The sequence below is a fragment of the Phyllobates terribilis genome, unplaced genomic scaffold (assembly GCF_046119375.1).
Source record: "Phyllobates terribilis strain yellow unplaced genomic scaffold, ASM4611937v1 Scaffold_2__4_contigs__length_985480577, whole genome shotgun sequence".
NCBI lineage: Eukaryota > Metazoa > Chordata > Amphibia > Anura > Dendrobatidae > Phyllobates > Phyllobates terribilis.
Window position 1 is genome coordinate 660811766 of NW_027362762.1, and position 12941 is coordinate 660824706.

The following is a 12941-nucleotide window of genomic DNA, read 5'->3' on the forward strand; positions in this document are numbered from 1 at the left end:
GTGACGTTGGATGGAGCGAGACATGATGTCCCAGATGTGCTCAATCGGATTCAGGTCTGGGGAACGGGCGGGCCAGTCCATAGCTTCAATGCCTTCATCTTGCAGGAACTGCTGACACACTCCAGCCACATGAGGTCTGGCATTGTCCTGCATTCGGAGGAACCAGGAGCCAACCGCACCAGCATATGGTCTCACAAGGGGTCTGAGGATCTCATCTCGGTACCTAATGGTAGTCAGGCTACCTCTGGCGAGCACATGGAGGGCTGTGCGGCCCTCCAAAGAAATGCCACCCCACACCATTACTGACCCACTGCCAAACCGGTCATGCTGAAGGATGTTGCAAGCAGCAGATCACTCTCCACAGTGTCTCCAGACTGTCACGTCTGTCACATGTGCTCAGTGTGAACCTGCTTTCATCTGTGAAGAGCATAGGGCGCCAGTGGCGACTTTGCCTGTCCTGGTGTTCTGTGGCAAATGCCAAGCGTCCTGCACGGTGTTGGGCTGTGAGCACAACCCCCATCTGTGGACCTCATTCCACCCTCATGGAGTCGGTTTCTAACCGTTTGTGCAGACACATGTACATTTGTGGCCTGCTGGAGGTCATTTTGCAGGGCTCTGGCAGTGCTACTCCTGTTCCTCCTTGCACAAAGGTGGAGGTAGCGGTCCTGCTGCTGGGTTGTTGCCCTCCTACGGCCCCCTCCACGTCTCCTGGTGTACTGGCCTGTCTCCTGGTAGCGCCTCCAGCCTCTAGACACTACGCTGACAGACACAGCAAACCTTCTTGCCCCAGCTCGCATTGATGTGCCATCCTGGATGAGCTGCACTACCTGAGCAACTTCTGTGGGTTGTAGAGTCCGTCTCATGCTACCACGAGTGTGAAAGCACAACCAACATTCAAAAGTGACCAAAACATCAGCCAGAAAGCATTGGTACTGAGATGTGGTCTGTGGTCCCCACCTGCAGAACCACTCCTTTATTGAGGGTGTCTTGATAATTGCCAATAATTTCCATCTATTGTCTATTCCATTTGCACAACAGCATGTGAAATTGATTGTCAATCAGTGTTGCTTCCTAAGTGGACCTTTTGATTTCACAGAAGTTTGATTAGTTGGAGTTATATTCTGTTGTTTAAGTGTTCCCTTTATTTTTTGAGCAGTGTATATATATTATATATCTATTATAAATATATAAATATATATATATAGATAAATATAAATATGGATATACATAGTATACAGGTGCATCTCAATAAATTAGAATATCATCAAAAAGTTAATTTATTTCACTTCTTTAATACAAATAGTGAAACTCATATATTATATAGAGTCATTACAAGCAGAGTGATTTATTTGAAGTGTTTATTTCTGTTAATGTTGATGATTATGGCTTACATAACACATAAACACAAAAGTCATTATCTCAGTAAATTAGAATAATTAACAAAAACACCTGCAAAGGCTTCCTAAACATTTAAAAAGGTCCCTTAGTCTGTTTTAGTAGGCTCCACAATCATGGGGAACAGGGGCGGACACAGACTGTAGTGGGCCCCTGTGCAAGAAATTTTTGGGGGCCCCCCTGCCCAACAAAGTTATGTAAACATAACCCCCCATGTGCATCTCTCATCCCCCCCCATGTGCATCTCTCACCCCCCCATGTGCAGCTCATCCCCCCCTTGCATCTCTCATCCCCCCCTTGCATCTCTCACCCCCCCTTGCATCTCTCACCCCCCCGTGCATCTCTCACCCCCCCGTGCATCTCTCACCCCCCCTTGCATCTCTAATCCCCCCCGTGCATCTCTCACCCCCCCCGTGCATCTCTCATCCCCCCGATGTGTATCTCTCATCCCCCCCATGTACATCTCTCATCCCCCCCATGTGCATCTCTCATCCCCCCCATGTGCATCTCTCATCCCCCCCATGTGCATCTCTCATCCCCCCCATGTGCATCTCTCATCCCCCCCATGTGCATCTCTCATCCCCCCCCATGTGCATCTCTCACCCCCCCCCCATGTGCATCTCTCATCCCCCCCCCGTGCATCTCTGATTCCTCCCACTCCTAGTTAATTAATTGTATTTAAAAAAAATAAAACTTGTTATACTTACCCCCATGCGATCCCTGCAGAATCCTGGCGCTCGTCCACGTCGCTGCCACCAGGTTCTCCTGACGTTCGGCCATGTGACGGCGCCACATACATAGCCATCAGCTTTGTTTTGGCCAAAAGATTTTTAAAGCCACCACCACGATAAGGTAGACTCTTCTGGCCGGGCCCTACTCTAACCTATTAAAATTTTCTTAAAATATCCAATACTCTTTTTAGATATATTTTTATTTAGTTTTCTTTAAGGGAATGTGTCATATACATTTTTTTTTTTTAAATGACCAATAATACCACATACAGGGAATACCGCCACACCATGACCAGACCACATATTACCACAACATAGTGACCGAATAATACCACACAGAAGGGAGAAAAACTGCCACACCATGACCAGACCACATATTACCACCACATTACTAATATTACCACCACATTACTAATATTACCATAAGTGTCATTATACACGGGAGCTCTATACATGGTATGTATAATGTAAGTGTCCAGGTAATCTAGTGATCACCGGTGACATTATACACAGGAGCTCTGTATATAGTGTCAGTGTACAGGTAATACAGTGATCACCAGTGACATTATACACAGGAGCTCTGTATATAGTGTACAGGTAATACAGTGATCACCAGTGACATTATACACCGGAGCCCGGTACATAGTATATAGTGTAAGTGTACATGTAATACACTGACTCACTGGTGACGTCTCTAGGTGAAGTCCTTCAGCTACGCTTTTCTCCTTCATCCAGTACAGACCGCCATCACATCTTCCTGCCAGGACTCGTCTCTGCATAAAATAACACAGTTAACTAGAGCACATTCCCCAACTCCTACATTACGCAGCTGAATACAGACGTGCATCCACCATCAATATATGGTTAGTTATTATGCCACCTACCATTCCAAATATAAATTGTAATCCACCACGGTGCCCCCATTAACTGTAAATAGGCACTTAATATATAATATAATTAGAACCTCTACTCTTTCCGCCAATTTGTTACCAGTTACACTACCCCCTACTCTATACTTCCTGCTCCCGAATTCATTATTTACATGCACCCCCTGCCCCAATTCATTATATTATGTCCGTGCTCTCCCCACCCCATCATCATTTATCATTTACTCTCCCCCACCCCACATTCATTATGTGCAGCTCATTATCCCCCTACTCCCAATTCCCCCATGTGCAGCTCATTTTCTCCCAATTCCCCCATGTGCAGCTCTCAAACTCCCCCATGTGCAGCTCTCAAACCCCCCCATGTGCAGCTCTCAAACCCCCCCATGTGCAGCTCCCACCACCCCCCATGTGCATCTCTCACCAACCCCCATGTGCACCTCTCTCATCCCCCTCCCCCACATGTGCACCTCTCTCATCCCACTCCCCCACATGTGCACCTCTCTCATCCCCCTCCCCCACATGTGCACCTCTCTCATCCCCCTCCCCCACATGTGCACCTCTCTCATCCCCCTCCCCCACATGTGCACCTCTCTCATCCCCCTCTCCCACATGTGCACCTCTCTCATCCCCCTCCCCCACATGTGCACCTCTCTCATCCCCCCACATCTGCATCTCTCACCCCCCCACATGTGCATCTCTCTCATCCCCCTCCCCCACATGTGCACCTCTCTCATCCCCCTCCCCCACATGTGCACCTCTCTCATCCCCCCCACATGTGCGCCTCTCTCATCCCCCTCCCCCACATGTGCACCTCTCTCATCCCCCTCCCCCACATGTGCACCTCTCTCATCCCCCTCATGTGCACCTCTCTCATCCCCCTCCCCCACATGTGCACTTCTCTCATCCCCCTCCCCCACATGTGCACCTCTCTCATCCCCCTCCCCCACATTTGCACCTCTCTCACCCCCCCACATGTGCACCTCTCTCATCCCCCTCCCCCACATGTGCACCTCTCTCATCCCCCTCCCCCACATGTGCACCTCTCTCATCCCCCTCCCCCACATGTGCACCTCTCTCATCCCCCTCCCCCACATGTGCACCTCTCATCCCCCTCCCCCACATGTGCACCTCTCTCACCCCCCCCCCACATGTGCATCTCTCATCCCCCCCACATGTGCACCTCTCTCATCCCCCCCACATGTGCACCTCTTTCATCCCCCTCCCCCACATGTGCACCTCTCTCATCCCCCTCCCACACATGTGCACCTCTCTCATCCCCCCCACATGTGCACCTCTCATCTCCCATTCCCCCCACTCCTAGTTAATCGTATTTTGAAAAAATAAAACTTGTTGTACTTACCCCCATGCGATCCCTGCAGAATCCTGGCGCTCGTCCAAATCGCTGACACCAGGTTCTTCTGACTTCCGGCCATGTGACGGCGCCGTCACATGACCGGAAGATAGGGGAATCATGAAGGCGCTGCCTTAGCAGCGCAGCGCTGAGATGTCCCGGACCCGGCGCTTAGCATGGGGCCCCATGAGGAGAGAGACGCACAAGAGGGGGGCCCCCAACGGTGCTCCGAGAGGGCCCCTACCGGCCGGGCCCCATACTGGACTCAGGCCTGATGGCGGCCCTGCTGGAGGCTGGAGGGGCCCCCTCTCCCTCGGGGCCCCCGTTTAATGAACCGGCTGCACAGGCGGTAGTTCCGCCCCTGATGGGGAAGACTGCTGACTTAACAGATGTCCAGAAGGCAGTCATTGACACATTCCGCAAGGTCCCAGAGTTCAAATTTTCATTTGGAAATTAAGGTCCCAGAGTCTGGAGGAAGAGTGGAGAGGCACACAATCCAAGCTGCTTGAGGTCTAGTGTGAAGTTTCCACAATCAGTGATGGTTTGGGGAGCCATGTCATCTGCTGGTGTAGGTCCACTGTGTTTTATCAAGACCAAAGACAGCGCAGCGGAAATTTTAGAGCACTTCATGCTTCCCTCTGCCGACAAGCTTTTTGGAGATGGAAATTTCATTCTCCAGCAGGACTTGGCACCTGTCCACACTGCCAAAAGTACCAATACCTGGTTTACACACAACAGTATCACTGTGCTTGATTGGCCAGCCAACTCGCCTGACCTTAACCCCATAGAGAATCTATGGGGTATTATCAAGAGGAAGAAGAGAGACACCAGACCCAACAATGTAGACGAGCTGAAGGCTGCCATCAAAGCAACCTGGGCTTTCATAACACCTCAGCAGTGCGACAGGCTGATCACCTCCATGCCACGCCGCATTGATGCAGTAATTGATACAAAAGGAGCCCCGACCAAGTATTGAGTGCATTTACTGAACATACATTTCAGTCGGCCAACATTTCGGATTTTAAAAACATTTTTCTAGCTGTTGTTATAAAGTATTCTAATTTACTGAGATAATGACTTTTGTGTTTTCATTGGCTGTAAGCCATAATCATCAATATTAACAGAAATAAACACTTGAAATAGATCACTCTGTTTGTAATGACTCTAAATAATATGAGTTTCACTTTTTGTATTGAAGAACTGAAATAAATTAACTTTTTGATGATATTCTAATTTAGTGAGATGCACCTGTATATTATATATATACTGCAGAGAAACACTAATAGATCTATAGCCTCCTCATCTACCCTAGTGCATTAGGATTAGTGGTACTGACCCCTCTAGCTCTTTCCACCGCCTGAAGAACTGAAATAAATTAACTTTTTGATGATATTCTAATTTAGCGAGATGTACCTATATATATATATATATATATATATATATATATATATATATATATATATAGCTCTGCTACATACACACACTCTATACATTATCCCATTTTGTAGTTCTTTCCAGGCGCTGATCACATGATCTGAAAAGTCCTTCAGCTACTCAGGACTTACAGAATTTGGGCAGGCCCTGGCAACTTTCTCTCCTGCTCTGCACTGATCACATAAATCAGTGTCTGACAGGAGGCTCTTAGTGATTGGGAAGGATACTATATCAGTGCTCTCCTAGATCAGAGGAAGTTGCCTCTGGACTATAAGAAAGTTATCTATTTTTCTTGCTAAAAAATCTCTTATAGTCCAAAAATACAGCAAGTATTGCAGGATATTATACCAGTGATTAAATAAGTGAAACTTCAGATCCCATAGTGGGACTAAAGGACTAAAAAGATAAAAGTAAAAAAAAAGTTCAACAGAATATTTAAAAATGTAGAGGGAAAAAACAGATATAAAGTACAGCAAATGACAAAAAAAGGACAGAAAGAAAAAATAGAAAAATGTTTTGCCCCTAAAGCCAAAAGTAAACTAGAAAAGGGCACAAAATCGCTGCGTCTGGAAAGAACCGAGCTATGAAACTGTCCCATTATTTAACCCGTACAGTAAACACCATAAAAAATAAAATAAATGCCAAAAAATAGCTTTTTCATAATAATGACAAAAAGTTGTAAATAAAGTTCTCACTGAAAACATCATCTCGTCCCAGAAAAAAACAGGCCTTTATATGGCTGTCAGCAGTAAAAAAGTTCAGAATATGGCAAAAAACAATTTTTTTCACAGCTAAAGTAGGCATAATCAAAAAAATAACTTGGCCTTAATCGTAAAAAAAAGTGATAAAAAATGTTCAACAACTTTAGCTCATCTGCCAATAAACAGGTCTCCACACAGCTTTTTTGGTGGAAAAATAAAAAATGTATTTATAAATGCATTTTTGTTGTGTTTTAATAACGTGCAAACATTTTTTATTTTTTTTTAAAAAGTACTATATCAATCTGTCTTCGCTGTAATCACACTGATGACCCAAATAATAAAGCCGTCTTATCACTTACGCCGCACAGTGAGTGGTGTAAAACTGTTTAAAAAAATGATAATTCCTTGCTGTTTTTGATCGTTCTGTCCCATAAAAATCAAAGTAAAAAGTAATAAAAAAAATTTATGTAGTCACAAATGGGGAAACTTTGACTCCTCCCACAAAAAAAACAGCCATTGTCGTCTGTCGAGGGAAAAATAGTAGTCGTCCATGTTATTAGTAGCTCGAAGGTGCTAGAAAAGCAACCTGGCTCCCAAAAAACAATCCAGTAAAATCCACGCTGCCAAAGCCAAATGCCTCCCTTCTGCAGCGTGCTCAAACAACAGTTAACATCAACATGGTTGGCATTGCTGCACAGGGGAGAACCTACTGAAAGGGGTTTTCCCACGAACAAAAGTTGATTTTAATCAATAGATCTTGGAATAATAAGTTATACAATTGAATGTATTTAAGTAAAATGTTCCTGTGCTGAGATAATCTTATAAATGTGCCCCTGCTATGTACTGTGTAATGGCTGTGTCTGACCGTGCAGGAACATGGTCTGATCATACCACATCTCCTGGGCAGAGGAGGAAGCAAAAGAGTATACAGACAGGACAGCACGAGATCACAGCTGATTCTTTTAGGTGAGGTAAAACATTTTCCTGCCTGTTTTTAAACAGTGTTTTACTTCAAAGAAAGAATCAGCTGTGACCCCATGCTGTAATGTCTGTATTCTCTTTTGCTTCCTCCTGTGTTCCCTGAGATGTAGTACGATCAGACCTTTTTCTGTACACAGTCAGACACAGCCATTGATTAAAATGAACTTTTGTTCGTGCGAAAGCCCCTTTAAGGCCTCCTTCACACTTCCTGATATTTCCAGTACTGGAAAAAACAGTACCGGTGGCATCCGTGTGCGCCATCCGTGTGACACGTAATGGAATGGAGAATAGATATGACAGATGTTTAGGTGTTAGATGTGCAAAGACAGAGAGAGAAAGATATCTGTGAGATATATAATCAGTGCTTTGTGTGTGTAGTTTACTGTGCATGTATCAAGCTAAAAAATAAATTTAAAAAATAACGTTGGGTCACCCTCATTTTTGATAACCAGCAAAGATAAATCAGACAGCTGTGAGCTGATATTATCCCAGCCTAAAAATACCAGCCCGCAGCCGCCCCAGAATTGGCGCATCACATTAGATGCGGCAATTCTGGTGCTGTGCCTCGGCTATTCCCGATTGACTTGGTGCGCTGGTAATACGGGAAATGGTAGATGGGGTTGATGTTAGCTGTGAATTCTCCAAAAACACACCTGTCAACAAACCCTGGTGCTAGTAATCCAAAAAAAAACACACACACACACACAAATACTTTATTTGAATAAAGACTATCCATCATCCACCAAATTATTGGAAAAAAAATCACACAGGTCCGATGTAGTCCAGAATTGGATACCTGAAAAATATAAAACGAGAGAAATAAAAACAAGATGCTGTCCCTCATTCACCAATTTATTTGTTAAAATGTTCCCATGCAGGTCCAATGTAGTCCATGTTCCCTGAATCCAGCTTTGGCGTCTGTGAATAGCAGGTTAGGGGTAGTTGGGGTTGATGTCAGCTGTGAGTTGTGATTTACTGATGCCAGTAATCCAACCCAGTATAGTTCCTGCTATTCACAGTTGACGGGTACTGACACAACACTCATCAGAGCCTCTGGGTCTCTCTGAGCGCAGCGCTAGCCAGCGACGCTGATGAGCATTGTGGTCAGTACCTGGTGGCTGTGAATAGCAGGAACTATACTGGGTTGGCTTACCGGCATCAGTAAATCACAACTCACAGCTGACATCAACCCCAACTACCCTTACCAAGATTACCCCTGCACCAAGGCAGTCAGGAAGAACAGGCCAAAGTGCCAGAATTGGCGCATCTAATGTGATGTGCCAATTCTGGGGCGGCTGCGGGCTGGTATTTATAATAATAATAATCTTTTTATTTATATAGTGCCAACATATTCCGCAGCGCTTTACAATTAAGACAATTTACAGACATTATCATCACTGTCCCCATTGGGGCTCTCAATCTACATACCCTATCAGTATGTCTTTGAAGTGTAGGAGAAAACTGGAGGAGAACATACAAACTCCTTGCAGATGTTGTCCTTGGTGGGATTTCAACCCAGGACCCCAGCTCTGCAAGGCTGCAATACTAACCACTGAGCCACCGTGCTGCCCTATTTTTAGGCCGGGAAGGACCAAATAACGAGGGTCCTTTCCAGCATGATAATATCAGCTCTCAGTTGTCTGCTTTATCTTGGCTATCAAAAATAGGGGGGACCCCACGTAATTTTTTTCATTTATTAGCTAAATACTTGTACAGTAAACTACACACGCAAGACACTATCTAACACCTAAACATCTGTCATTTCTATTCTGCATTCTATGCCGGTTTGGGTCACACGGATGTCGCACTTTGTCGTTCGTGTGCGGAAAGTATTGACGGAAAACAACGGACATGTATACATGGTGGGTCACACGGACACACAGACATCTAAGCAGCCCCATAGATTATAATGGGCGTGCGTGTGAAAACTGTCACCACACGTCCCGGAAACACTTATGTGTCAAGGGGGCCTAACGGTGTTCTCCAGGATCTAATGATTGATGACATATCCGCCTAATAGGTGATAGATATGAGACCGGTACTGTCTGACACTCGGCAATCCTCTGATCAGCTGAAAACTGCTCCGGCAGTGGCTGGACTAACTGCGGTATGGGCGGAAGACAGCAGCACCATCCATTGCTTAGTGGCCACAGGCAAGTATTGTGCTTTATCACCAGTTGAAGTAAATGAACTGCTGTACTCGTCAGTGGCCAATAAGCAATGTACGGGGTTGCTGAGTTCCACTTATACATTACTTAACTTAACCAGTAATGGCCAGAACTTTCAGCTGATCGGTAGAGTGTTGATTCCACACAGATCTCATATTGATAGAGGTCATCAATTGTTAAGTTTTAAACAACTCATTTAAAGGCTTTCTCCGGGAATTTTACATCGATGGCCTGTCCTTAAGATAGGTCATCAATATCTGGTATTTGAGGGTGTGACTCCCGCACTCCCATCAATCAACTGTTCCTGGCAGCGGCCGAAAGTGCTCAGTTGCGAAGCTGCACAACTCTGTCAACCGTCTAGTGGCTGCAGCCGGGTAGTTGCTAAAAAGTTTGCAACTTTGGGGTTTTTCCACGCCAAAATGAGCAGAACTGGAACGGCTTGGGGTGTGACTATGCCTACCCGTCAAAAATATGAAAAGTGACAGCATTTCTTAGGCCAGAAATATTACTCCAGCACAAGTGATCAGTCATTAAGGGGACTAATAAGTACAGTGAAACGTAAAAATATATATATAAGTTGAAATCACCTTCTTTTCCCCCCATTAAGTCCGATCTATCAAAATAATTAACCTGATCAGTAAACACTGTAAATGAAAAAAATTAAAGAACTGCAAAATGACATTTTTTTTTAGTCTCTACAATACCACAAAAAATGCTTTAACAACCGATCAAAACGTCATATCTATCCCAAAATGGTATCAATGAAAAGGACGTCTTCTGCACACAAAAAATAAGCCATCACACAGCTCCATTGATCGAAAAATGAAAACGTTACGGGTCTCAGAAAATGGCGACATAACCCCCAAATTTTTTTTTGCAAACTTCGGATTGTTTTTCATGACTAAATTAGTAAAAAAAACTGGACATGTTGGGTATCGTTGTAATCGTACTGATAGACTCGTATTGCAAGGTCATTTTTTTTTTTTTTTTTTAAATACATCATTTTTATTAGGATTTTCAGAAAAGAAAAAACATATAGAGACAAATGAACAAAGCCAACTTTGAGAGGTTAATCAGGAGCCCGTAGGCAGATCAGGCATGATGTACAAGCATTAGTTTGTGATTAGCTGGCACAACAAATAAAATAAAGATTAAATATTAACAACTTAAAGTCATCATTGTCATTACAAAAAAAATTAGACGTGGATAATTAATTCGTTCTGTTTTTCTCCCATATTTTAGTTTACGCGTAATAGTCCCAAGTTGTTGTTGAGATCCTCTAAAATATACCATTCTGTAGAAGTGAATGGTTCGACAATTTTTTTTTTTCAATCAGAGAGCAACATGTTACAACTGTTTCCACTTTAATTGAAATTTGCTGGCTTGCTGATCCTTGTTACTGAGGGCATCAAGTTGTTCTACTCCCAAAAAATGTTTTATTTGGATTATCAGCTCTGCTATGGGGGGAATGTTAGGGTCTAGCCAATGTTTGAGTAGCTGTTTTTTTTTTATGGAGCAGTTTTTGGGGGCTTCCTATCTTTTTGTTAGGATTCTCTGGGTTACTCTAGTAATTGAGTAGGGCTAAGTATGGAGAGAGGGTGTACGCTGGACCCGATATTGTGTGAATCAAGTCTGAAACCTGATCCCAATATAGTGTTGATCCAGTGCAGGACCATAGGCCGTGCATGAGGTCAGAGTATGGGTGATGACACTTAGGGCATGCAGTAAGTCTATTCGATAATGGATCTTTTTTCAGTATATTAAAGGCATAGATGGCCCCATGTATTATTTTATATTGAGTTTCTCTCCATGTTTCATTTATAATGTGTTTCCTAAATACCTTCCAACCTAATCTGATCTTAATGGGAATACTGCAAGGTCATTTTTTACCACAAAATGTACACTGTAAAAACAATTCCCAAATTGCATGTTTTTTTTTCACAATTTCTCCCCACTTAGAATTTTTTTCCCATTTTCCAGTACACTATGTGGTAAAATGAGTGGTCTCATTCAAAAGAACAACTCGTCTCACAAAAAAAAAAGCCCTCATGTGTCAAAAAAAAAAAAAAAAAAAAAGTTATGGCTCTGGGAAGAATGGGAGGAAAAAACGGAAACGCAAAAACTTTATTTGGCCGTGTCGTGAAGGGAATAAGCGGCGTGCGCCTCTTAACGAACTCAGCACATCTTTTTCTTTTTCTTTTTTTCATTCCACTCTGTCTTAATTCCTGTAAAGCATCTGAAGGGTTAACAAACTTCTTTTATTTCGGTTTTAAATACTTTGAGAAGTGAAGTTTTTCAATTCGGGTCTTGTTTGGTAACCTAAAAGCTGTTCAAAGTACTTTAAGGCTGCGGTCAGACGGCCGTGTGTTCTCTCCTGTGAGAGAATCGGTCCATTTATGCTAATATCATCTTATTATTCTCTCGCAGGAGTGAATAACAGCACCGGTACGGAGAACTTAATTTCTCCATCTTCTCCATTGTCTCTGTCTGCGGGTGTCGGACTGCACTCAAATGTAATTCTAGTGCAGCCGGATGTATCACAGGTACCCATAGACTTATATGAGTGCGCATGGTCTAATTATCAAATGCACCCGCACCATGCTGCGATTTTTCTTTTCTTTTTTTTTCTTTTCCGTCATGCTGGAACGGCATGAGTAGAAAATAGTTTATCTGCACTGCCCCATAGCATTACATTGGTCTGAGTGCTATCCTATAAAACATCGGATACCACTCGGCCATGTTATATACGCTCATGTGAACAAGCCCTAAAAGAAAATGAAATCTAAAAAAAAATAAGTTTGTGGAAAAAAAATGTAATTTGCTGCTAAAATTCTAAGCCTTCTAACTAGAGATTAGCGGATTAAGCAAAATTTGAGTTCGCTTGTTGCTTTTTCGAAGGAAATTCGATTTGCAGAAAAATTATTCTCTGGGAATTTAATTTCCCTTATAATGCTCTGGGGTCTCTCCAGACTTCTTAACATAATAAATATATAGTCTGTAAAAAAAAAAACAAAAACAACCTCACCGTCCAGGCTCCTCACTGTCACCAGTCCAGGTTTCGCTGCATCTTCTGATCTCCTGCCATTCACAATAGAATTCACGGGCGCACAGGAGGTGATGGTGCACAACGTGACGTCATGCCACCGTGATCTTCCTTGTGCTTGCGCAGAACCCTTCTGAGCCTCAGGAAAGCCGGAAGATTACAGCGCAAGCGGCGGGGGACCAGAAGATGCAGCAAGGACCAGATGGGTGGCGATGAGCAGCGGAGGGAGGGGCCGGGGAAGTGAGTATAA

At 43.8% G+C, this 12941-nt stretch overlaps 1 protein-coding gene across 2 annotated transcripts in view; it reads left to right on the top strand.

The window, feature by feature from the left end:
- The window catches only part of FOXP4 (forkhead box P4), an 86003-nt gene that overhangs the window by 44441 nt on the left and 28621 nt on the right, over window positions 1–12941 (top strand). The gene's annotated exons all lie outside the window — the stretch shown is intronic.